The sequence below is a fragment of the Carassius carassius genome, chromosome 50, assembly GCF_963082965.1.
Source record: "Carassius carassius chromosome 50, fCarCar2.1, whole genome shotgun sequence".
NCBI classification, from domain to species: domain Eukaryota; kingdom Metazoa; phylum Chordata; class Actinopteri; order Cypriniformes; family Cyprinidae; genus Carassius; species Carassius carassius.
Window position 1 is genome coordinate 18,373,827 of NC_081804.1, and position 22,666 is coordinate 18,396,492.

The 22,666-nt window shown below is 37.4% G+C and overlaps 1 pseudogene; it reads right to left on the reverse strand.

Annotated features, from left to right (window-relative positions):
- Positions 1-22,666, reverse strand: part of LOC132133022 (kinesin-like protein KIF21A) — an 87,253-nt pseudogene that overhangs the window by 19,595 nt on the left and 44,992 nt on the right.

The following is a 22,666-nucleotide window of genomic DNA, read 5'->3' on the forward strand; positions in this document are numbered from 1 at the left end:
CGAGAACTAGTGTTGCAGAGATGCTTGAACGTCTTGCTTGGCTGATGGTCAAGCATAGACTATCTGTTAATATGTTAGTATACCTTCATAGAATTATTAATACTCGGACTCCTAAATTTCTTTATGATAATATAATTTACTATTCAGATAAGCATTCACATCACACAAGAGGGGCGAATAGTCGACAGATTTCTTTACCCCTACCTAAATCTGACTCTATGAAGAGGACCGTGTTTTATAGGTCAATTGTGTTTTGGAACAATCTTCCAGTTGGGGTTCGTGAAATCAAGGGAAAAACTAGTTTTAAAAAAAGACTAAGACTGTATTTGTTTTCAACATCATAATATTGTCTGGATTGGTTGAGTGAGGTTGTATTGTGTGCCATGTTGTTTTTCATTATTTTATTATTATTTTAATTAGTACTTTTTGTATTGTTATTTTTTTTTGTTCACTTATGTGTATTTACATATGATATATTTGGGAGTAATTGTGATTGTAATTATTGGGTTTTGTATGTATTGTTTGGACCCCAGGAAGACTAGCTGTCGTCTCGGCGTCAGCTAATGGGGATCCTTTTAAATAAACAAATAAACCTCAGTATTTGAATGAGCTCCAGTTACATTATAATCCTCCACGTCCGCTACGTTCTCAAAACTCTGGCAATTTGATAATACCTAGAATATCAAAATCAACTTTAGGCGGCAGATCCTTTTCTATTTGGCACCTAAACTCTGGAATAACCTACCTAACATTGTTCGGGAGGCAGACACACTCTTGCAGTTTAAATCTAGATTAAAGACCCATCTCTTTAACCTGGCTTACACAAAACATACTAATATGCTTCTAATATACAAATCCATTAAAGGATTTTTAGGCTGCATTAATTAGGTAAACCGGAACCGGAAACACTTCCCATAGCACCCGATGTACTTGCTACATCATTAGAAGAATGGCATCTACGCTAATATTAGTCTGTTTCTCTCTTATTCTGAGGTCACCGTAGCCACCAAATCCAGTCTGTATCCAGATCAGAGGGTCACTGCAGTCACCCGGATCCAGTACGTATCCAGACCAGATGCTGGATCAGCACCTAGAAAGGACCTCTACTTGATTGCAAATAAATGCACAGACACTATTAAAACTGAACAGAGATGACATCACTGAATTCAATGATGAACTGTGTTTAACTGTCATTTTGCATTATTGACACACTGTTTTCCTAATGAATGTTGTTCAGTTGCTTTGACGCAATGTATTTTGTTTAAAGCGCTATATAAATAAAGGTGACTTGACTTAACTTGATAAGAGGCCAGTGAGAGGCATGGCAGGGCAAAGGTTCAACTACCATCATTCCATAGGTCGCAGAATCATTGAGCGTGCATTTGGAATGATGAAAACCCGCTTCAGGTGCATCTTTTTAGAAGCACTTGAAATACATTCACTGTTTGTCCCTAAGGTAATAAATCATTGCAATACTTCTGTTGTGGATTTCGTAATCAAATCATAGTATCCTACTCAAAATAGCAGTTAATGCTTAACAACTGCTAAAGTCACACTATCTTTTGTGTTCATGTTTTTTCATAGCTCAACAATCTTGTATCTTTTTGGTCTGCCTTGTACACAGCTGGTGAGGCCGTGTGTAATTTTGCATAACATTTGTGTTGGTGTCGGGGATGTGCTGGAAGATGTTGTGGAGGAGGAGGACAACCAGCCACCTGGGGAGCTTGAAGGTGGGGAGAGCCGGAGTAGAGCTGCTTGGCAGGCTGCGCTGACCAATGAGGTGTCTGCACTCCACGAGGCACCTCTTGACCATGACTATTTATGCCAGGTGAATAATTAAGTGTGGACTATGACCTGCTGCGCTTACATCCAAGTACATATAACACCACCATTGGTAAACACCCATACAATCAAGAAGGTAAATGAAACACATTTAATGTACCAATGATGTACAGTCATGGCCAAAAGTTTTGAGAATTACATAAATATTGGAAATTGGAAAAGTTGCTGCTTAATTTTTATAATAGCAATTTGCATATACTCCAGAATGTTATGAAGAGTGATCAGATGCATCGCATAGTCCTTCTTTGGCATGAAAATTAACTTAATCCCAAAACAACCTTTCCACTTCATTTCATTGCTGTCATTAAAGGACCTGCTGAGATCATTTCAGTAATCGTCTTGTTAACTCAGGTGAGAATGTTGACGAGCACAAGGCTGGAGATCATTATGTCAGGCTGATTAGAATGGCAGACTTGACATGTTAAAAGGAGGGTGATGCTTGAAATCATTGTTTTTCCATTGTTAACCATGGTGACCTGCAAAGAAACGCGTGCAGCCATCATTGCGTTGCATAAAAATGGCTTCAGAGTAGGGCTGCAACTAACGATTATTTTGATAATCGATTAATCTGTCGATTATTTTTACGATTAATCGGTTTATGTACTTATTTAGTTTTCCCCATTTTTCCCCAAGTAAATTATAAATAAAGGGTATTTATCATTCAGCATAGATTTTTAAGAGATTTTAACCATTTTGCATTGTCATATCCTCATCAAAAATATACCTGGAGTTGTTTTATTATGTGTTAGTAATCCTTTGTCGAACTCTTCTGCAATCAGAACACTGACCCATACTCTAGCAAATTTCACAAGGAGATTTCAAATAATGTTTTCACCATGGCAGTCCTTAGAGCTCCTAAAGTAGTTTAACATCCTGAACAAAGCTTATTAAGGAATCTTTAAGAACATATTTTCACGAAGAATAAGGATAAAACAGAATAAAATTGCAGTGCATTGTATTTTATTATTTACTGGGAAACAGCTTTATAGCTTATGCTGTGAAATTGTAAACAATCCTTCGAATAAAGTGCCAATGACATGAAACCTGAATGGAACTCACAATTTAGTGTAAAAGTAAAATCCATCAGAAGGTTGTCCAGAAAAAAAATTGAACACACACAAAAAACCTGCTGTGTGAAAAAGAGCAGTGAATACTTAGAAAAAAAGTGCATTTCAAATATATTTAAACATTTACCTCTCTCATTCAGTCATAATTAAGCTGCAAGACTGAATTATGAACTGGTAAACGACAACACAGAACATGTTTGTAAAGCTTTAAATGTTAACTGTTAAAAAGCAATGTTATCAGCTTTTACGACTAAACATTTGCAAACAACATTGTACTGGAGAATCTGCACAAATAAAAGTCTTAGGGGCCGTTCACATATCGCGCCTAAAAACGCGTGGAAAACGCTAGGCACGCCGCTTTCTCCTTCTTTCCAAAGCGCTCGGGCAGAAGCGCCCCTGAGGCGTCTAAAAATCGCTTGTAGTAGCTCTGCTACTAAATTTATTTCAAAATGGCAATCCATATACAACTATGATCAGCTGTTCCTTCATCTTGGCTGAGCTTTCAGCGTTGTTACGGGAAAGGATGAAGCTGATTGGTTAGTTCTTGTCACATGACCCACGGTGCGCTTGCGGCTTTCTGAAAAGTTGAGATGTTTTTAACTATGCGGTGCGGACGCGCCTGGAAAAACGGGCGGCTCGCGTCCGCGTCGCTTCCATTATGAGCGCGCATACATTGGAAATAACGAACTTGAGCGCGCAAAAGTCGCGATATGTGAACGACCCCTTAAACAGTTCAGTAGTGCAGAGTTTACAGGTTACTCTTCTTTTTTGAAGGCTCAAAGTAAAGTACTCCCACATCCCGCTGAATGCGGCTGAATGCTGCAGAGACGCTGTTCGGGAAGCACGTGACATAAAACGAGGCCAGCTATTGGCTATTCGCTACTTCTCCTGCTGTACTGGCTGAGTAAAACCTCCTGTGGCTCATTACTGCCACACTTTGGTCACCGCAGATTTGAAATATGCACGAAATGAGCCGCTTACGGCAAATAAAAATTATTTAGCAACTAATCGATGACTAAATTAGTTGACAACTATTTTAATAATCGATTTTAATCGATTAAATCGATTAGTTGTTTCAGCTCTACTTCAGAGGCAAGGATATTGTGGCTACTAAGTTTGCACCTAAATCAACAATTTATAGGATCATCAAGAACTTCAAGGAAAGAGGTTCAATTCTTGTAAAGAAGGCTTCAGGGAGTCCAAGAAAGTCCAGCAAGTGCCAGGATCGTCTCCTAAAGAGGACTCAGCTGCGGGATCGGAGTGCCACCAGTGCAGAGCTTGCTCATGAATGGCAGCAGGCAGGTGTGAGCGCATCTGCACGCACAGTGAGGCGAAGACTTTTGGAAGATGGCCTGGTGTCAAAAAGGGCAGCAAAGAAGCCACTTCTCTCCAAAAAAAAAACATCAGGGACAGATTGATCTTCTGCAGAAAGTATAGTGAATGGACTGCTGAGGACTGGGGCAAAGTCATATTCTCCGATGAAGCCCCTTTCCGATTGTTTGGGTTATCTGGAAAAAGGCTTGTCCGGAGAAGAAAAGGTTAGCGCTACCATCAGTCCTGTGTCATGCCAACAGTAAAGCCTCCTGACACCATTCATGTGTGGGGTTGCTTCTCATCCAAGCGAGTGGGCTCACTCACAATTCTGCCCCAAAACACAGCCATGAATAAAGAATGGTACCAAAACACCTTCCAACAGCAACTTCTTCCAACAATCCAACAACAGTTTGGTGAAGAACAATGCATTTTCCAGCACGATGGAGCACCGTGCCATAAGGCAAAAGTGATAACTAAGTGGCTCGGGGACCAGAATGTTGAAATTTTGGGTCCATGGCCTGGAAACTCCCCAGATCTTAATCCCATTGAGAGCTTGTGGTCAATCCTCAAAAGGCTGGTGGACAAACAAAAACCCACTAATTCTGACAAACTCCAAGAAGTGATTATGAAAGATTGGGTTGCTATCAGTCAGGATTTGGCCCAGAAGTTGATTGAGAGCATGCCCAGTCGAATTGCAGAGGTCCTGAAAAAGAAGGGCCAACGCTGCAAATACTGACTCTTTGCATAAATGTCATGTAATTGTCGATAAAAGCCTTTGAAACGTATGAAATGCTTGTAATTATATTTCAGTACATCACAGAAACAACTGAAACAAAGATCTAAAAGCAGTTTAGCAGCAAACCTTTTGAAAACTAATATTTATGTAATTCTCAAAACTTTTGGCCACGACTGTACTGTATTATGGTCTTAACTGACCATAAAAGTACATTAAGTATATTTTATTTACCTTCAGTGATACAATATTAATATACTGCAACTGTTGTAGAATCAATTATCGTCTTACATGATGGATTGGATTACCATTGGACTAACCTAAACTTTCTTCTTCTGTCTGCAGCCTTGAAGCAACCACAACAGCAGCGGCGGTGCTGTAGGCAGTGTGCTGATGGCCACTTGTGTTCTTCTCGTCTTGTTGTACATAGTTGTAAATGTTTAAGTTGTTGCATATAGTTGCAGATATGATAATGTTGTTTAAATTAATTTGCTGCTTCATGTATATAGTTGTCAGTATAGAAATGTTTAAATATTTATTTTATGTAACAAAGATTAAATTAATGCTTTTTGTAGAGCTTGGAACACCGAAACACAAAACGTTGTAAATAAGATGAAGATATTGTTAAATACATTGTTTTGTTTTTCTATTGCGGTCTAAAGAACAAGGTTTAAAAAAAAATGGATATACAGATTATTTTTTTAATAATTAAGGGGCATAGACGAAACCAGTTCAATTTAATTTAAACGTTAAACTTTACTTATATTTACTACAGTTACAACAAATATTTTGTAATGTAAATTACTTACATTTTAAAGCATATTGCCCCGTTAATATTTTTGTAATTTTTTTAACAAGATAGCAAAGCTGCGCGCATAGGATTGTGGTTTATTTGAGAGCGCGAAGAGCGCGAAGGCTACACATATGCATCCTTTCCTGTATATGTGATATTTTTTTAAATGAAGGACTCAATCCTTGGTTGAAATTCCGAGGATCCTCGACATTGGAACCGTCCTTTGACAGATGTCGATGACATAGCATCCTCAAAATTCTGGCTTTCGAGGATCCTTCCTTGACATTGGGAAACGCCTAGTGTCAATGGGAACACAGTTCATGCACGGAGCTCACTTCTAACAAGTTGATTATCTGAATCAGGTGTGTGGTAACAAAGAGAGACATAACAAATGTGCAGAGCAAGGGGTGGACTCGAATTCAGAACCACTGACCTAATGTATGTGTGCACTCTGTAGGTGTATTTTTGTTGTTGCTTTTCACGATATATACTCATAATATCAAATTGCACATCGATAAAACAACAATTACGCTATTAACGCAGACCATACATATCACACACCACTATTTTTAGATATTTATTTTGCATTGTCTTCTTATCAATCCACTAGTTCAAATTTCCAGCTCTGCGTGTTTGCAGAGTAAAAACAATATTGCAATTCTGGTCTTTCTGTCCCCAAATTTAAGACCTCTTAAAATCATAATTAAGACTTTTTTTGTAAAATGTAAGACTTTTTAAGACCTTAAATTTTATACAACTAAATTTAAGACTGTTTAAGTCTTTTTAAGACCCCGTGGAAACCCTGTAGTCAACATCAAAATAAGTGTACTTTCAAGCATGATAATATATTATTAAAGATAAAGATTTTAAATGTAAAGTGAAACTTTTAATTTAACATAATTACAAAGTGCCCTTTTTAAAAGTACTTAAGTGTGTTAAGAAACATACTGTATTTATGAAAGTGTCTCTCTTTAAGTACACTTAAATAGTATTATTTAATCAATATAATCTAACTACAACCCGAATTCCGGAAAAGTTGGGACATTTTTTAAATTTTAATAAAATGAAAACTAAAGGAATTTCAAATCACATGAGCCAATATTTTATTCACAATAGAACATAGATAACGTAGCAAATGTTTAGACTGAGAAATTTTACACTTTTATCCACTTAATTAGCTCATTTAAAATTTAATGCCTGCTACAGGTCTCAAAAAAGTTGGCACGGGGGCAACAAATGGCTAAAAAAGCAAGCAGTTTTGAAAAGATTCAGCTGGGAGAACATCTAGTGATTAATTAAGTTAATTGATATCAGGTCTGTAACATGATTAGCTATAAAAGCTTTGTCTTAGAGAAGCAGGGTCTCTCAGAAGTAAAGATGGGCAGAGGCTCTCCAATCTGTGAAAGACTGCATAAAAAAATTGTGGAAAACTTTAAAAACAATGTTCCTCAACGTCAAATTGCAAAGGCTTTGCAAATCTCATCATCTACAGTGATAACATCATCAAAAGATTCAGAGAAACTGGAGAAATCTCTGTGCGTAAGGGACAAGGCCGGAGACCTTTATTGGATGCCCGTGGTCTTCGGGCTCTCAGACGACACTGCATCACTCATCGGCATGATTGTGTCAATGACATTACTAAACGGGCCCAGGAATACTTTCAGAAACCACTGTCGGTAAACACAATCCGCCGTGCCATCAGCAGATGCCAACTAAAGCTCTATCATGCAAAAAACAAGCCATATGTGAACATGGTCCAGAAGCGCCGTCGTGTCCTGTGGGCCAAGGCTCATTTAAAATGGACTATTTCAAAGTGGAATAGTGTTTTATGGTCAGACGAGTCCAAATTTGACATTCTTGTTGGAAATCACGGACGCCGTGTCCTCCGGGCTAAAGAGGAGGGAGACCTTCCAGCATGTTATCAGCGTTCAGTTCAAAAGCCAGCATCTCTGATGGTATGGGGGTGCATAAGTGCATACGGTATGGGCAGCTTGCATGTTTTGGAAGGCTCTGTGAATGCTGAAAGGTATATAAAGGTTTTAGAGCAACATATGCTTCCCTCCAAACAACGTCTATTTCAGGGAAGGCCTTGTTTATTTCAGCAGGACAATGCAAAACCACATACTGCAGCTATAACAACAGCATGGCTTCGTCGTAGAAGAGTCCGGGTGCTAACCTGGCCTGCCTGCAGTCCAGATCTTTCACCTATAGAGAACATTTGGCGCATCATTAAACGTAAAATACGTCAAAGACGACCACGAACTCTTCAGCAGCTGGAAATCTATATAAGGCAAGAATGGGACCAAATTCCAACAGCAAAACTCCAGCAACTCATAGCCTCAATGCCCAGACGTCTTCAAACTGTTTTGAAAAGAAAAGGAGATGCTACACCATTGTAAACATGCCCCGTCCCAACTATTTTGAGACCTGTAGCAGAAATCAAAATTGAAATGAGCCCATTTTGTGCATAAAATTGTAAACTTTCTCAGTTTAAACATTTGCTATGTTATCTATGTTATATTGTGAATAAAATATTGGCTCATGTGATTTGAAAGTCTTTTAGTTTTCATTTTATTAGAATTTAAAAAACGTCCCAACTTTTCCGGAATTCGGGTTGTAATCTGCAAGTGCAGTTTTTAAATACGTTTAAGATAAAGTACACAACAGGTGCCCATTCAATACAATTCAGCACACGTCTTTTTCACAAGCATAGTCATTCTAATATGCTTGTAATTATTATTATTATTTGCCTAATTTAAATACATGTATACAATTACATGTGTATTTCATGTGTATATTTAGAATATAACAAAATCTAACATATCAAAGTTTTAAACTATATTTAAACATATCAGTAATTCTAATTGAAGGGTTGAAAATATTAATAACCTCATAGAAAATATATATATATTTTTTTTACTAAGAATGATACTCAACATTTTCTGAAGGCTGAATTTCAGGCTCTATTTGGTTACTACTGGAAAGTGCTAACTAACAACTTTGAAATGGCCACTGATATAAAATTTATAGATATATAAACAAGAACCTTGATGTAGTGATCCTTAGAACCAGTGATAACTAGATCCTGTCCATTTCCAGTCTGATCAACAGTCAAGCACATGACTGGACCCAGATGACCCATCAGTTTCCCTGTACAAACAAATCTGAGAAAATAGAAGACACAAAAATAAATAGAAGACAGTGAACCAATCAGACATACAGTATGATGTAGCAAATCAGGGTTTCTGCAGGATTTTAAAGATCAAGTCTAAGAATTTTTAAGACCTTTTTTAAGACCTGCACAAATACAATTTATACCATGTGAGCAGGGGGTACAAGACAATGTCTATAGTACCATAGTAAACTGTAAAATTACTGCAAATTACACTTTTTACAGTAATTTTACAGTTTAATATGGTCCTATAGACATTGCTCTGATTTATAAAATGATAAACTTTACATTTCAGCCTTTAAACCACTGTTAAGTCAAAATAATTAATTATTATATTTAAACAATTATTATCAATAAATTATTATATCAATTAAATAACATAAATTATGGGTGTGCGATACTGCCAAAAAAAATTATATCAATAATATTCTGGGATTTTATCAATAACGATAATTAGATGATACTGCTGAGTGTGTTATTGTGCCGATATCTTAAGGACTACCGTGGACAGCTGACTCCTGAATTTCTTTATATTCTTAATATTCTGCGTGGTCAGTTCACAGCAGTGATAGAAATTAATAATTTCCAACAAGTTTTATGGCGATTTTTACCTTTGACCCATTTTTCTAAAAGTGTGCACCATCTTTTGAGTCGAATTCTTGCATTTGGGTTGTTACCAAGCAAATTAAATTAGTATCAACATAATTAATTTTTGCAGTGCAGAGGAAACACAGAAGCTGCATTAGACGTGTCATCTAGATGTATTTACAGAGTGTTTAATGCAGCTCTGAGGGACATTAAATACTTTAAATTGCAATTACAAATGCATAAATAATGTTTTGATATTTGAAACATAAAACATTGAAAACAGTAGTTCGCAGCAAGTCACTGTTAATAAGTGAGTCATTGCGTTTGAACCAAATCATTTAAACAGTTGATTAATTTGAAAACAAAACAGCATCCTGTTGCTCAGAGATGCAAAACAGTGCTGTGACTGTTTGATTTTTTGTTTTTTTTTGTGCAAAAACAGGAAATATGGTGTCTTAAACGTAAGTCTCTTAATATTAACTACTTGTTTATTGAACTGTTGTATAAAATCAATATCATACTTTTGAAAAAAAAAAAAGAAATGCCACTCTTCATGTGATATTTACTATATGAAATTATATAAATATATACAGGTGCATCACAGTAAATTATTCTGTCCTGGAAAAGTTCATTTATTTCAGTAATTCAACTAAAATTGTGATTCTCGTGTATTAAATAAATTCAATGCACATAGACTGAAGTTGTTTAAGTCTTTGGTTCTTTTAATTGTGATGATTTTGGCTCACATTTAACAAAAAGCCGGCAATTCACTATCTCAACAAATTAGAATATGGTGACATGCCGATCAGCGAATCAACTCAAAACACCTGCAGAGGTTTCCTGAGCCTTCAAAATGGTCTCTCAGTTTGGTTCACTAGGCTACACAATCATGGGGAAGACTGCTGATCTGACAGTTGTACAGAAGACAATCATTGACTCCCTTCACAAGGAAGGTGAGCCACAAATATTCATTGCCAAAAAAGCTGGCTGTTAACAGTTAACAGAAAGTTGAGTGGAAGGAAAAAGTGTGGAAGAAAAAGATGCACAACCACAACCGAGAGAACCGTAGCCTTATGAAGATTGTCAAGCAAAATCGATTCAAGAATTTGAGTGAACTTCACAAGGAATGGACTGAGGCTGAGGTCAAGGCATCAAGAGCCACCACTCACAGACGTGTCAAGAGATTTGGCTAAAGTTGTCGTATTCCTCTTGATAAGCCACTCCTGAACCACAGACAACATCAGAGGCATCTTATCTGGGCTAAGGAGAAGAAGAACTGAACTATTGCCCAGTGGTCCAAAGTCCTTTTTTCAGATGAGAGCAAGTTTTGTATTTCATTTGGAAACCAAGGTCCTAGAGTCTGGAGGAAGGGTGGAGAAGCTCATAGCACAAGTTGCTTGAAATCGTGTGTTAATTGTCTACAGTCTGTGATGATTTGGGGTGCTATGTCAACTTCTGGTGTTGGTCCATTGTGTTTTTTGAAAACCAAAGTCACTGCACCCGTTTACCAAGAAATTTAGGAGCACTCCATGCTACCTTCGGCTGACCAGCTTTTTGAAGATGCTCATTTAATTTTCCAGCAGGACTTGCCACCTGCCCACACTGCCAAATGCACCAAAAGTTGGTTAAATGACCATGGTGTTGGTGTGCTTGACTGGCCAGCAAACTCACCAGACCTGAACCCCAGAGAGAATCTATGAGGTATTGTCAAAAGATACAAGAGACCAAAAAATGCAGATGAGCTGAAGGCCACTGTCAAAGAAACCTGGACTTCCAGACCACCTCAGCAGTGCCACAAACTGATCACCTCCATGCCACGCCGAATCGAGGCAGTAATTAAAGCAAAACGAGCCCCTACCAAGTATTGAGTACATGTAGAGTAAATGAACATACTTTACAGAAGGTCAACAATTCACTAAAAACATTTTTTAATTGGTCTTTTAATAAGAAAGTATTCTAATCTGTTGAGATAGTGAATTGGTGGGTTTTTGTTAAATATGAGCCAAAATCAACACAATTAAAAGAACCAAAGACTGAAACTACTTCAGTCTGTGTGCATTGAATTTATTTAATACACGAGTTTCACAATTTGAGTTGAATTACTGAAATGAACTTATCCACGTCATTCTAATTTATTGAGATGCACCTGTATACATTTTCTGCCCCCATCTTAAATTATGTGATGATTCTAAATGCATATTAATAGACTGATTAATGCATGCAGTGAAAGAAAGCACTCTACATTCGCACGCACACTAGTCTAAAACGCTAGACTTCTGCTAGACAGGGAGTACAGAGCAATGAGAACTGTGTTGAGACTATGTCAATTGGAACAGAGTTCATACATGGAGCTCACTTCTAACAAGTTGATTATCTGAATCAGGTGTGTGGTAACAAAGAGAGACATAACAAATGTGCAGAGCAAGGGGTGGACTGGAATTCAGAACCACTGACCTAATGTATGTGTGTGTGCACTCTGTAGGTGTATTTTTGTGGTCGCTTTTCACGATATATACTCATAATATAAAATTGCACATCGATAAAACAACAATTACGATATTATTGCAGACCATACATATCGCACACCACTATTTTTAGATATTTATTTTGCATTGTCTTCTTATCAATCCACTAGTTCAAATTTACAGCTCTGTGTGTTTGCAGAGTAAAAACAATATTGTATTTCTGGTCTTCCTGTCCCCAAATTTAAGACTTTAAAAAATTTAAAAAAAAATTTGTACAATTTAAGACTTTTTAAGGTTTTTTAAGACCCCGCGGAAACCCTGATTTATAGCTCTCCAGAGTGGGTGAAGTAAAGGATGCTGGGTTGAACGCATACCGTCTCAGGTCCCACACACGAACAGAGTTGCCTGCAGCAGCATAGAGAACAGTGCCAGACGGGTTCAGAAAGATCTGGTTGACCTGGTTCTCACCAGCCGGGATGGTCACTGTGCGGTTTGTACTGGCTGCACATGTGTCACCAGTGTTCAACAGACCTGACGATCTGAAGGTAAAAACACAATCAAAGAGTGAGAAAATCTAAAAACCAGGACACTAAACGGCCATTTTGATCATTTAATTAGATCATATAACTTATACAGACAAGAGTGTCCAGACTGGAATCAAAAAGTTTTTATGAACATGGTCCCAGGATCATCTGAACTAATTTGGGAAAGATTGTTCTCAAATTCCAAATTTCAAATGATAGAAAATCTAGTAAAATTTTAGGATTTTTTAAATATATATTTTAGAATAATAAAGACAGTGGAAAAATCACAACTGGACTACCCTAGTGAAAAAGAAGAATGCTTAACTGCTTAATTGCTATTTCGGCCGAAATAAATTTGTTGCCTACCCTACTAAAGCACATGTAAGGTACCTGATTATATAAAGTATGAAGTACATATAAAGATTTACTTAAGTCCAGGGCTTGAAAACGAAAAAAAAAAATTCAAACGGTTCACTCCGAGCAGAATCGATATTTTAACGTTTCTGTTTTGCGTTCCTCTGATATTATTACCGTTCCGAAACTGGTTCGGGTGGAATAAAAACCGGTTAATAACGTTATTTTCTTTTTTTGAAAAATATTATTTGCCTATAATTTGCCTAATAATAATAATAATAATACAATAATAATAAAGTGTAGTGTTTTCTTTACTCAAAAAGAAAAAAATTGAGATCTAACGCTTAGTCACAGCCAATACAGCATCATCTTCTCTAGATTTTTGAACACTTTAAAGACATCAAACTATTTTTAAGATATTTAAAAATGTTTGCTGCATTGTTAAAAAAAAGACACTTAAGTCACGGCTCACATCGCATTTTATTAGCCCTATTACTTCCGAAATAATGAAGGCTAAAATGCCTGTAACTACTCTAAAGTAAAATGTTTAAAACATTATAAAAACAGTTATTAGTTTATCTCCAAAGCAAATCCTCTAAAGTTATAGGCTATAAAAACGTCAATCCAAAAACTAATTAAAGGTAAAACTGATGCCTACCTCTCTCATTCGGCACGAATCCAAATGTTTTCATGTTCCTGACATATCTGGATGCTAAAATGTTATTTATTATATAGCGTTTGTACTTTCAGTTATTATTATTTAAAATAGTCTTGTCGGTTAACGGTTGTTGGTTAGGAAAAATAACGAAATTAACATCCCTAGTCAGTAACACTGCAAAGAATATAGAATAATAGTTAGCCTACTGTATACTAAGTAACGCTGTATTTGCGTCCGAAAGTCGGACTCCAAATTTCATTCTAAGAATTACTTTGAGGTTAATACAGCAAATGGAAATTTGTTCAGCTAACAGTAAATTTGAGAAGCTCCGCTAGGCTATTTTCCCCTCACTCCACAACAAATCATTTCAATTAACAGTATTTAGAAAAGAACAGGAATTAAAAATATAAGAAGCTATAGCATATTAACGAGAAACCAAAACTAATTAATTTATGCCAAAACGAAACTCAAACCAACGTTGGGTCTCATTCAACAAAAAATCAAATGTTTTAGTATTCGCGATGTATTTGAATGCCAAATTATTATAAAAAAATAGCCTATGTTAACAGTGTTTATTACAGTTTGTAATGTTTGTAAACATTTTGTGTCTGCATTATGTCTATTTCTTAATGAAATAATCTTTTTTTCTCTCTAAAAAAAGTATGTTTATATATATATATATATATATATATATATATATATATATATATAGATATACGCGTAAGCATATATTAACCATGCACCAAACCTTTTTAAATATTTTGATAATTTACTGAAAATAAATAAATGACTTTTTAAACCGTTTAACTGATTATTAATTGGTCAAAATTAGCTGATACAGTTTACTGCATCCATGCACTCAGAAACCGGTGACTGTGAACAAATCAGCAGAGCTTGTACAAGTTTTTGTCATCGTTAAATCTTTCCCAGACGTTTCGAAATGTCGAAATTGGGTTGCGCATCTATCTGTCCGTGATGATGTCCAATGCCATCGGCGAGCAGAGCTTCTCAAAGTTGGGAATAATCAGAAGAGAGCCGCAGTCCTCAGTTGGGCAGGAAAGGTTAAGCATGCTAGTGATTGAGTCTCGAATCCACATGCACCAACACCGAGAAAAAATAGGCCTTTTTTGCGCTGCGTCATCAGGTCTAATTTGGTCTTAATCCGGCCCTGAAGGCGGTGTATTGCCATTGCAATTTACCTATGATGAGTTCACAGCTGAGCGGACATTTCACTCATTGGCTTCAGCACATTTGCATATGCCGTACTACTGGAATTCGTGATTGGTTGACAGCAAATTTTAAATATTAAATGGAACGATAAAATAACGTTATTAACCGGTTAATGGCCATTTCAATTTTTCGATTCTGTTCGGAACTATAAAATTTGATTTCGTTTCTGTTTCTGTTCCTGTCAAAATTTCGTTCATTTCCGGTTTTCGTTTTCGTTCCTTGAACCGGTTCAGAGCCCTGCTTAAGTCCAACTTAAGTGGGTCAAAGAGGAGTCTGAAGTTAAGCTAACTGCATTTAAAATAACTTTAAACTACTAAATGTTTTACATTTATTTTGCAATTAACATTTAATTAAGTGTCTGAAAAACATTATTGGGTATTGGTATTCTATATTTATGTTAGGTTGGCCAGGAACTTACGTGAGTGTCCGGATACACTTTGCAGAGTCACGGATGTCCCAGACTTTGATGTAGGAGGTGGAAACTGTGAACACCAGACTGGAGCTGTAACGCACAGATACCACATTGTTGGGGTGGCCGCCTAGAGACATGATCTCCTGTCCTGTGACCAGGTTCCACACCTTACAAGTCCGGTCTGAAAGAGGAAACGGGCCCAGCTTATAAATTCTTGTTAGACCAATTATTTTTACTAATAAGTACTAAAGAATTTGAGAACTGAAAGTGATAATCTCACAGCATTCTCATTTCATAACAGCTCTAGGTAGCTCTGGAACTACCCTATTCTGATTCATTACCTCTCTTACTGTCAGCATTAAATCTTAACCTTTCCCATGCCTTTGTGAAGATATGTTAGGGACTCTTTCAACTGGAAGTGAATGGTGGGTCATTGTCTAACACCAACTATTTTGGGAATCAATAAGATGCCCAGGTATGGGGCAAGATGTTTATGGTCTTTTCTGTGTTGGTCAGGTGAATGGGTAAGATTTCCACCCATATTGAGTGGGCATCCACAGTTAGTAGAAAGTGTCAATTTGTCAATCTCTGCATAATCTATGTGAATGCGCTCCCAGGGTGTTGTTATCCAGGACCATGAATGCAAGGGAGTTCTAGGGGGTTGGTTTCACCCCAGCTCGCATTGAGTGCACTTAGTAAGTTCTAGATGTCTTGTTCGAGCCCCGGCCAACAGAGTTATACTCTTGCAAATGCTTTCATTCTTCCTATACTGGGATGACCCTTGTGCAGCTCAGACAACAGCCTTTCCCTATAGTTTGTAGGAATGATCACTCTCGAAGTCCACTGGATACAGCACTGGTCTGTTTAAAGCTGGTCTTTCCTGACATTGAAATGTTTCAAGTGTTAATCTGTGACATGACTGGGCCATGCTGACAAAGTTAGGTCAAGCACTTTTGATAGCAAGGGATTTCTCCTAGGTTCAGTGGCAATGTCCATTGCACAGACTGGCAATTTGTCTAGGTGTGAAACCTGACACACAATCTCCTCTTGGGACCTTGGATAGCAAGCAGAGGTTTATGATCAGTTAGCGGGTGGAACTTGCGTCCATACAGATAATTCCATTCCTCTCCTGGTGATCAATCTATTTTTCTACTGCTTCTTTAAGGACATATGGACCAGGCCTCGGTTTGAGAAAGATATTATGGGATCCTTCTTGCACCCTCACTTTAGCATTAATGTCAGTAATTTTGCCGTACCTATCTCCAAAGAGTTCTCTGTGTTTTTCAAGGACATCAGGGAGGGAAGTAACGCTCACTGGCGACACATGCCACAAGCTGAAAATCTCCATCCAGTTTAAGGATATTTTCTGGAGCCAGTTACGCCCCAACAATGGAGATTTGTCTCCTTTTACCACAACCACTGGAAGTGACCACTATTGTCCCATATAGATGTCTGGAACCTTTAGCTCGCCCAGCACAGGGATTTAGTTCCCTGTGTATGATAACACACGAATGGAGGTTGGATGCAACCTAAAATCCTTACATTTGTCATTATAAATATACTCTAGGATCAAAGACAAATAGGTTTCTGTGTCTAGTTGCATGCTAACCATTTTGCCATTTAGCTGAAGATCAATGTAAATGTCAACCGTCTTGTCGTGACCAGAGTAAACAGTGAATAACTCAAACAGTTCATTCTCCACTGCACCCAGTGTCTCTGATGTGTTGCCTGACATGTACTGGGCTTTTGCTGATCTTTTTCAGGAGTCACAGTGTTCTTGTTAGAAGGTTGCTTCTGGGCCCAATTCTTGGTATTGCACTGAGAAAATCCATGTCCTCTGCATTTCTCTTTGGCTCCACAAGCATTCTGCACTTTATGCACACTTGTGTCCTTTATGGTTGTCGGAACACCCAGCTCCTTAGTGTCCTTGTGTGCTAATTATATTGTGAGTGCACTATCACAAGCTTTTTTTTTTTTTAAAGCAAGATCCTTTTCTGACAGTAACCTTCTATGATAAACTTCTCCTGCAAGTCCACAGACAAATTTGTCCCTGAGAGCATCATCTAGAAATGTTCCAAATTCACATGAACATCTCACACGTTCCAAAGCCAGAATGTAGTCAGATATAGTTTGTTCAGGACTTTGGTTGCGTTGGTAAAATATGAAGCATTCTGCAATCAGAACTGGCTTGAGCTTAAAATGATCAGAAAGGGTCTGAGTAATTTTTTGGTATGTTAAAATTGTGATTAAATTGTGACCGTGTGTGAAGTGACGTGTCCCCAAGTTGGTGACCTATACTTAGAATTTGTGCTCAGCATTTAACCCATCCAAGTGCACACACACAGTAGTGAACACACACCCGAAGCAGTAGGCAGCCATATTCTTCAGTGCTCGGGGAGCAGTTGGGCGTTCGGTTCATGCTCAAGGGTCTCACCTCAATCGTGGCATTATGGGTGGAAGAGAGGGCTGCTCATTCACTACACCCACCGACAATTCCTGCCAGACCTGAGACTCGAACCCGCAACCTTCAGGTTACAAGTCCAACTCTCTATTAGGCCACGACTACCCCCAGTTAAGTCAATTATTTAACTACTTTAACTGGCTGAACTAGACTTTTCAAGAGGCCATAATACACAGGTCTTAAAACATTCAGGAACACATATTTTTTCCACTATCCATTTATTTGCTTCAATTCTTTGCTCAAATCTTTCTGAATAGGTGTCAAAATCCTCTGTCGTACTGTCAAACTCAGGAACCCATCCTATTGTGGCCTTTTTTTCTATTTCTTTTTTATTGCGTCTTTTTTTTTTGCAATTAATTTTTTTTCCACACTAATTGTCACTGATCAGCTGTTACGTCCAAGGCTGCTGTGGTTTGCATTCTGAACTGTCTTTGTCACCATACTCACAGAAGCTCAGCATGTGACTGACTGCACACCGAAGAAATGTGTTTGACTAGCGATTAGTACTCTTCTCCTACACACAAATTTCTTTTTAAACTTTGAGGATTTCCAAATTAGGTTTTTAAAGTGCCCCTTATTATGACATTTCCAATATTGCCTTTCATGCAGTGTGTAATTTAGCTGTATGTGAATGTAAACGATAACCAAAGTTGTAAAGCCGATAAATAAATAAACGACTCTCTATAGCCCAAACAAGTTTTTAGTAATTTGAATCACACTTGACGACTACACTTCACTGGGTAACACATTTGCATAATTCCCGGCTATGTTCTACATTGGAAAGCAGCGTACAACCCCGCTTACAAACACATAATTTTACTGACAACTGCTTCTCTAATCTGGGGGAGCTCAACGCAGGATTCACTTAACGCTTGCTCTTGAAAGATGGTTCAGTACCCTGTTTATTTGTACCAGCTGGCTCCACTGAATCACAAGTATGATAAATAATAGAAGGTTAAATTTTCTATCGAGTGTTTAAAATACAGAACTATGGCAATGGGCGTATCGTTTCCAACACACGCTGTACGTGGTAGACTAAAAGCAACAGACTAGGCCATCTGACCAGTCAGAGCAGAGCATGCTCAAAGAAAGGAGGGTTTTAGAGAGACTGAATCTTGGAACTGCTTTGAATGAATCGTTTGAGAATCGCTGTAATGAGGTGATATTAAATGCATAGTTTGAGAAAACAAAAGCGCTTTTTGACCTTGCATGCATGTAATCCTACTGTAGGAGACTCCCAAAACAATATTAGGAACCTTAAAAATGGCATAATAGAGGCACTTTAAGTTCAAAGCAAAAACAAAAAGAACCCTTTACTGCGGAGCCTTTTTTTACTGCAACATGCTGCTCATTTACGCTCTGTTATGTTGCATTCTTGCTCCAACTAGCACTCTACGTACAAGCAAACTACCGTAATACATTTTTTGATTTATAAGAACAATCCATTACATAAATAAGCTCTAATTCGTTCAGTACTCCACAGCTAGGGTTCTCACATACACCAATACATCTTCCCACAATACTCCTATTCCACACAGACTACATTTACTCCCCGTTTGCTTCCATATTCAATACAAGATTCTTTTTATCATGACATTCAGGGCCCTCTATGGTCATGTTCTCCCATATATTTCTGATCTCATTTATATGTACACCACAGTATGTATTTTTAGGTCCTCTGATTCTGGTCGGTTGTTGGTCCCATGAAACAAACTAGAATTGTTTGGTAGCAGGGCTTTCTGTATCTCCGCCCCGTCACTCTGGAATTCCAATCCCCAAAACATCCATAACCTCTCAACATTACATAACTGCAAAATCCCCCTTAAGACATATATTTCCACTTCATGTTTCTCTGATCCCTAACCTCATGTACTGTTTTCATATCATGTAAGTTATTTGTATTGTCTCTTTGCCTTCTGTTGTGTTCACTTGTTATAGTATTGTAAAGCAACCTGGTTGGAAGAGCACAACAAAATTAAACTAGCATAAACTACTGTATATAATGAATGTTAAATGGTGTTCTGACCTTTTGACCCGGTGAAGAGGAGGTCATCTGTGGAGTCGACACACAGTACAGCTTTACTGTGACCCTCGGCTATATGAACACACTGCAGAGAACTGCTACGACTGCTCTTCGACACAGGAACAGGGTTGATCACACCTCTGATGCACGTCAAAAAATCAACAATCAGTAAATTCCTCCATTAAGACTTGTGTATTGAGGCATTGTCTTCTAGCCACACAGTGCAGCAAAAAGTGCCATAAAAAACTTTACCCCTTCCTGATTCCCTCTTTAACTGCATATTTATCTCCATATTTCATATAACCAAATTTTGTGTTAGACATGAAAACCAGACAAAACAAAGCATAGTTCTGAAAAAGCCTCCAGGTGTTCCAGAAGTGTCCTGTCAAAGTTAGACATTTAGTTCTCAGGATAAGTAATAAAAGAGAATATCATGAAGAAGGTGAACCACTTTTTTTGGCTCTGTAAGATTTTTCCAATTATGAAAGTATGATAGGGCATGCATGCCTGTCAATAAATTCATCCACATGCAGTGAAATAAACATGTATAATGCAAAACTAAATAGAAAAACAAAAGACAAAAAATACAAATTAATATTCACAAACACAGAGGAATCTGTAATTCAATTAACATATGAGAAATATCTAAATTCAGTGCAAATTAAAAAAAACAAAAACACTCATGCAAATAATCAGAGTAGTCAGCATCTTTAAGACAAACACTTCACTTGACCTTAGTTTGCATTGTGTTATGTAAACTCTAGAGAAAATAAATATTAGAACTGAATTTATGTATTACTCTCCAGGTCAATAGAAGGATTTTACTTGCCGTCGTGTGGTGGAAAACACGTTGGCCTGGTCACACCCCCTTAGAGACATTTAATTTTGACATTTTGAGATAGTTATTCGTTCTAGACTACTGTTTATTGACTCCCATGTGACAAGTTCAAAATCTATGACTTCTCTACTTTCAAAGCCAAGCCAATTTAGCATTTTGTGGCCACTTTTTATGTGGACTGCTAATAACACAACTATTGGCAATACTCTGAATTAGAAAATGCCATGTAAATGCCCTTTTCTGGATTACTGAAAACAATAATTTGTCTAAATTGGAATTTCGACCCCCTTCTGAGTTGTACACAATATGTGATTCTCATTCTTAATGAAGCCATAGAGTATGGAAGCATATGGGTAGCAATATTCAATTTGGAATGTAATATGTAAAATGGCAATGCATTTCTGTATTTACATTTTCCAATACATTTGTGCAACGTTTGGTGCAAAATGAAAATGAAATTACAAAATTTTCATTAGCCATTTCATACACCAGTTTTAATATGTAAAATGAATACTAATTTTAACGCTTTATAAGTTGCAGAATTAAAATGAAAATGTATTACAGAAATGATTAGATATGTATAACATGTTCAAGCAAAAACTGTGGCAAAATTATCTTTCTAATGCTATTTTTCTTAATTGCATTAACACTCACAGTCAAGACACTTACGATTGCATTTTCATTCAATGTCCCGCAATGAATGTAGCAAAATTCAATGTGCACATTGAAAATGCATTCCGAGCCGATCACGTCTCCACTCCCTCGCGCCACGTCAGTCACTGCGTGAACAAGGCGGGGTTTGCAGAAGGTCAAGAGACTAAAATCTCAAGAAGAGGATTCAAGTGAAAGAACATGGACAAGACAGTTGGTCCGTGTACGTTTTGATCATTTCAGTTTATGGCTTCAATATTTCATTCGCACTTGTGGGCGGAACTGAAACACTGCTTTCATCTGATTGGTCGAATCGCTCCACCTTCAGCTCGGTCTTTTCATTCTTTCAGGCAGAATAAGAGTCAGTGCGAGTGAAGCACTGCAATGTCTGAAACCACCGCTCACTGTTAATTAGCATAATATTTGTATCAGATGTAGCTGGGCACATAATTCGTGCTGCTGTGACTTTCAAGAGACCCCGTTAAATTATTTCTAGGATATAGTATTGTATAAATATTGTCCCACTGATAAAAACAGTGCAAATAGTTCTGTCTCCTTGGATAACAGTGAAGTGGAAATAAATATAGTTACATTTATGAAATAAAATTAAATAGGATTTTTTGGGAAGGTAAGTCTGGCCAGTTATACAGCAACACGAGTCAGACGAGTCTGAAGATCTGACCTGAATTTGGTGAAACATTAAAGTTCTAGTCTGTGTCAATTACTCTCATAATAAATAATAATAATAATGTTACCCGTATTTTTCGGACTATAAGTCGCACCTAAGTATAAGTTGCATCAGTCCAAAAATACGTCATGACGAGGAAAAAAACATAAATAAGTCACACTGGACTAAGTCGCATTTATTCAGAACCAAGAGAAAACATTACTGTCTACAGCCGCGAGAGGGCACTCTTGGGTAGGCTACAGGAGCACTGAGCAGCATAGAGCGCCCTCTCGCGGCTGTAGATGGTAATGTTTTCTCTTGGTTCATTTCTCATGGTTCATGTCAAATTAATTTTGATAAATAAGTCGCACCTGACTGTAAGTCACAGGACCAGCCAAACTATGAAAAGAAGTATTGTCCAGTAAATATGGTAAATATATGTTGTCTTTCTCAAGCCCAACAAATAAGACTAAAAAGAAAACCATCATTCAATTTAGTATGTAATAAAACTAATATTACAAATTTATTTAAGAAATGTAACTATATTAATTTTCACAATTATTTATTAATGTCACACACACATACCTAGTGCCTTCTGACTTAAAAGATGAGAGTGGTAAATGTTACAGACATGGAACTGTTCAGTCTATTATTGATTTTTATTTCCACTTCACTTTTATCCAAAGAGACAGAACTATTTGCACTGTATTCATCAGTGGGACAATATTCATACAATACTACAACCTAGAAATAATTTGCAGGTTGCAGCAGCACGAATTAAGTGCCAGTGAGCGGTGGTTTCAGACATTACAGTGCCGCACTCGCACTGACTCTTATTCTGTCTGAAAGAATGAAAAGACCGAGCTGAAGGCGG